Here is a 4,842-nt window from a genome sequence, read left to right as displayed (position 1 = left end):
CCCAAAGTGATCATCTACTTCACCAATAGCCTAGACCATATGTTAATTATATACTTAAAATAGAAGTATTTTAAACTGCGCTGTAACGTGAACCGCCAATAGGGCCATAGAACAATAAAATCCGAGCAGCAGTTGCTGGTTTTATTTTGCTGCTACAGAGCTCCGGGATGCCGGCTACCAGCAGCCGTTGTTTAGCCGCAGACTGTGAGCTTGGGACAGGCACAGAAAGTGTTAAGTTTAGGCACCCAAACAACTAAATTACATTTAGAAAAAAAGATCAGATTTGGATTAAGACACTCCCGAGGAACGAACAAGCGTTTCCTTGGTGAATTTATTTTGTTTTCGCCGCAAAGTAAACTCTGCTCCCTGGCTTGAAAGCGCTGTGTATGTTGTACACCACATTGGGCTATTTCAGTCTTCTTCTTTTTTTTAAGATGATTATTTTTGCCATTTTAGGCCTTTAATTCCACAGGACAGATGAAGACATGAGAGGGGTGGGAAAACATGCAGCAAAGGGCCGGAGGTGTCAAACTCGCGGCCACTGTGTCCACCACTGTGCACCTGCTCTACCAACTGAGCTAACCTGGCCACAGTGCTAATTCATTCTGAGATTATTTCCCATTAAATATTGAAGGTCATAAAAAAGTGTTTTGGCATGCCTGGACAAGTGGATTGATATCTATGGTATGGAAAGGGGGATTTAATTCTTGCCGTTTTGTTATGCATGATAACAAAACTGCTTTTCTTCACAAATCGCACCCTGCATGTAACTGATGCCTTATCTTTTTAACTTTACTTTCATAGGCCAAAATGCAGCTGCTCTGTAAGTGAGTCCTCTTGAGACCCCAAAAAGGAACATCATTGACGCCTCATATTGTTATAGCCTCATTGGCCTAATATTAGCTACGATAGACGACATTAGCTTATGTTACCACCTGTTAAAGCGGACCACTTCAGTTAAATTAACTTTAACCAGGCCGGTGCTATGAACAAACAAACAAAATTCTGTGGTGGTGGTGCCAGGCTTCAGAGCAGCGCGCTGAGGGTCCAGAAGACTCTCCAGCGTTAATCACACTATCCTTGCTGTCTCCGCTCAACAAACAAAACCCCTCAACAGTGACATCAATTAAATTTTAAACTGAAAAAAGGGTTACATTGGTCCCCCAACCACAAATAGACTGTGATTCTGTGGGAACCGCTGAACTGGGAACCAAGCCGAATTACATGTCGTTTTGCATCATAGCTTGTGACATAGCAGGTTTAAGAGAGCTCAGCAGCATGTGGGTGGTATAAAAAGCCTGAGTTGCACAAGAGTGGGCAGTGTCGGAGGACATATCTGAGCTTGATCAGTGGCTTATCATGTGTCTGGATTTTATTACGGTCTATTTAAAGGCAACTGTCTTTGAAGGTGCTTCTCTAGACCACATTTCCATATTTAGGGAAAGCAGTAATATAGAGCTGGGATGAGGAGCAGTAGTAGTCTTTTTCTTAATTATTACTTACTGTATATCAACTAGAGCCTCTAACTTCACTGCTTGAGATGATATAAAAGATCACATGTATATTGTATGAAATGGAGTATCAATGCATTGTTTGGGCTGCTTATTGTTTCCATAAGTGTCAGAAAAAGTCGAGTAAGCAGTATTATACTGCGAGATGGCCAGACTGTGTGTGAATGTGTCAAAACAGAAGATCCCAGCAGCAAAGTTGCAGCTGACCAGTGCTCTGTCTGTGGCTCGGTGTCTTTTATTAGGAGAGTCGGGCTGAGCCTGGGGGTTGGGGGAGGCATTATGGGACGAGAATTGGTCTGGCCTTTTTTTGTTTCCTCTCTTTTATCTTTCCTGTCATTATGTCAGCTCTGCAGTATTTAATGACGGCTCATCTCTTCAGGCAGTTTCAGGTTGCACCACTTTAGGGGGAAGGGTGCAGTAGAGGCAGGGGAACTGTTTTTTGTTGTTTTTTTTGATGTCATTGTCTTCGAGAGGCTAGAGACAAGTCTGGCAGATGCCACAAATACCGCCCCCCTATAATGTAATGTAGGGAGCACATTTATTATGTTCTTAAAGCAGTGACAGATGAGAGATTGGATGGCTAGCTAGAAGGGACAAGTGTATGGAAGACCATTTACATTAACATTTACATGTAGCCAGTAACTATAAGGTGGAGGCTTTTACCCAAAGCACCCTGTGTGCGAATGCTGCGACCACTTAGACACAGACTTTGCCATGCTCTCGAGACAGATAGCAGATCCTGTATAACAAGTTTGGCTTCTGATTTCATCCGGAACAGAGTCTGACAAGATAACAATGTCCGTTTGCTAGTTCATCAACATTTCAAGCAACATATAGTTATGAATTTTTTTTAAAGTCGTACTGTAGCTCCTAAACAATGGTTGGAACATGAAAGATGGATGAAACAGGTGGAACATAAGAACACATATCCCTGTTGCAAGGTAATGTTTAGTTGTATGTAAATTGTCAGAATCTTAACACCTGACTGACAACCATTTGATGAATCTGTCTTGTAGTCCTGTACTCCGAAGTGTTTTTAGTGTATATGAGTGTTGAGGGCCTGTACAGGTCAGATGGGGGTGGACAGACATGGGTAGCCGGTGTTTTTCTGTCAGTGATGTATGTGTGGTGACCTCAGTCCTGTCCTAAACAGCAGAGTAAATAATTGACAAACAAGAGGATGGACAAAGGCGTCGCGTGTAGAGAGGACAAGGGTGGGCAGCCGGCCGGCCTCAGCACTCTGGCCTCCACCGCAGTAGGACAGAGGCTGCATGACCCCTGTAATCCACACACCCGTCCACCCCTCCGGCTCACACACACACACACACACACACACAACACAAACACACACACACACACACACACACACACACACACACACACACACACACACACACACACACACACACACACACACACAACACACACACACACACACACACACACACCACACCACACACACCACACACGTCTATAGAGCCCTACTCCTTGCAATAATCCCTCTGTGATTAATAGTTTTAATCACGCCTGCTGAACAGCAGATGTGTGTCTTATGTCCACTCCATTGGGGGTGACAGAAATTCAGTCGGATTGGCTGGGTGTTGTAACTGAGAGGGGTTGTGTGGTGTACTACAGGTGGTGTGTGAATGCAGTGGCTTTTAGTTTCACAGGTTTACAAGTTTTAAGTTCACGTTCTGTTTGTTCTTGTGCAACTCTATTTTCTGACAAATGAAAGAAAGTTGAGGTAGTGAGCAGAGCATGTCTAGATTTGTAATGCTGTGATCACAGAGGAAGAGTGATGACACAAAGCTACAAAACAGCAACTGATATGAGTTCTTCTCTCGTCACATAGCAGGGCTGATATAACAAGGAATGCTTGTCAGGTGTGATAACTAGGCATCAAGTTGAGAGATTAGTGATGGCATTTGAATGTTTCTATTTGGGCGTTTCTTTTTTTTTTTTTTTTTTTTTTAAATGATATCCCAAGACTCAGTGAAGAAAGTTCTATCACAAATACACTCAACATTGCCCAATGTGGTTCCTCTTTTTCATTATGTCACATAGACTAACAGCCAAGAACGTTAGCTCAGTTCAGTTAGATTTTACAAGGCAATGTTTTTAGCAGGCTTAATTACGAGAGGCTGGATAATTAGCCCCTACAGCCTGATTAGATTTTTCTTGACATTTGGATGGGAAATGCTGCAAACCAGGATAAAATGAAAAACTGTGTTGTATCATCCTTTCAGACTAAGTAAATTAGTGCAAAGGCCGTACTCTCATTTAGGTCTACAGCTATCCACTATTTTAGTAATCAAGTATTCTACCCAATATTCATTGATTAATCAGATTATACATAATTTTGCTTTATTAAAGGGTAATACTAAACACACAAAAGGGAAAATAAGATTAGTCTCTTAAAATGAACAATTAACTCAAGCAGCTAACCAGCTCATAATCGTTAGAATATTTTTACAAAAAACGTCTGCTATGCATAACGTGAGCTACAAGGTAATTTTATACATTGTTGTTTCTTTAGAAAGAAACAATGGACAAATAAAGACTTTTATACACTTCAGATGTAAAGTTATTTGCTGTCAAAGTGACGTCAAAAGGAATGGCAGTCAATAGAATGCTAACGGTGGGTGAATGCTAGGTAGCATAAAAATGGCGCCATAGGAGCTTCACTTAGTGGAGGCTGGCCTACTCCCTTGGGAAGAATCAGAGTAGGGAGAATGACAGGAGTAACTCTACCTCCGGTACAGTAGGTGGCACTCTGCCAATGCGCAACTGCCGTTTTCGTCCGGTTGACCTATGTCAACATGTTCACGCCAGACGACCGAGAACTTGTTCGGCAGATTTTAACGTTATCCGTAACTAGTGTTGTTAACATTAGCCAGCGGCCACTGCTTGGGGTGCTCGCCCCCCCACACTTTTTTTTCGAGACACAGCTTTGACGATCAGTTTACGTTAGCCACCTCCCGATGTCCACTGAGTAAAACGGATTGGCCGCAGGCTCTTTTTGCCTATGTATGCATCGCTGGTTTGTTGTATGGTGTCGTAGCAACAACGACCCGCAGTGTTGGCGGATTCTTTCAGTTCAGTTTATTAGTTCAAAAACCACTCCATCAGAGTGGGGAGGGGCAGTTGAAGTATGCTCAGACGCTTAATCCAATGATAACCTGTGCAAGGTGTATATAGGCTAGGATGCTATGGTTACTGAAAACCTTTGGTTGACTGGGTAATGAGAACTCCGATTTAAACCTCGATAAGGTGTTTACATAGTGTTTGAGAAATTGGGGTATTGCCTTAACCCAAATATAATCGTTTTTTT

General features: G+C 42.5%; 1 protein-coding gene and 1 long non-coding RNA gene across 3 annotated transcripts in view; both read left to right on the top strand.

Moving 5' to 3' along the window:
• LOC116689692 (AT-rich interactive domain-containing protein 3B) overlaps positions 1 to 4,842 on the top strand; it is a 62,912-nt gene that overhangs the window by 3,573 nt on the left and 54,497 nt on the right. The window lies entirely within an intron of this gene.
• The window catches only part of LOC116689704 (uncharacterized), a 16,686-nt gene that overhangs the window by 687 nt on the left and 11,157 nt on the right, over positions 1 to 4,842 (top strand). The window lies entirely within an intron of this gene.

Source organism: Etheostoma spectabile, chromosome 1 (assembly GCF_008692095.1).
Source record: "Etheostoma spectabile isolate EspeVRDwgs_2016 chromosome 1, UIUC_Espe_1.0, whole genome shotgun sequence".
In the NCBI taxonomy this organism is placed as follows: Eukaryota; Metazoa; Chordata; class Actinopteri; order Perciformes; family Percidae; genus Etheostoma; species Etheostoma spectabile.
This window is presented reverse-complemented; position numbering and strand designations above follow the sequence as displayed.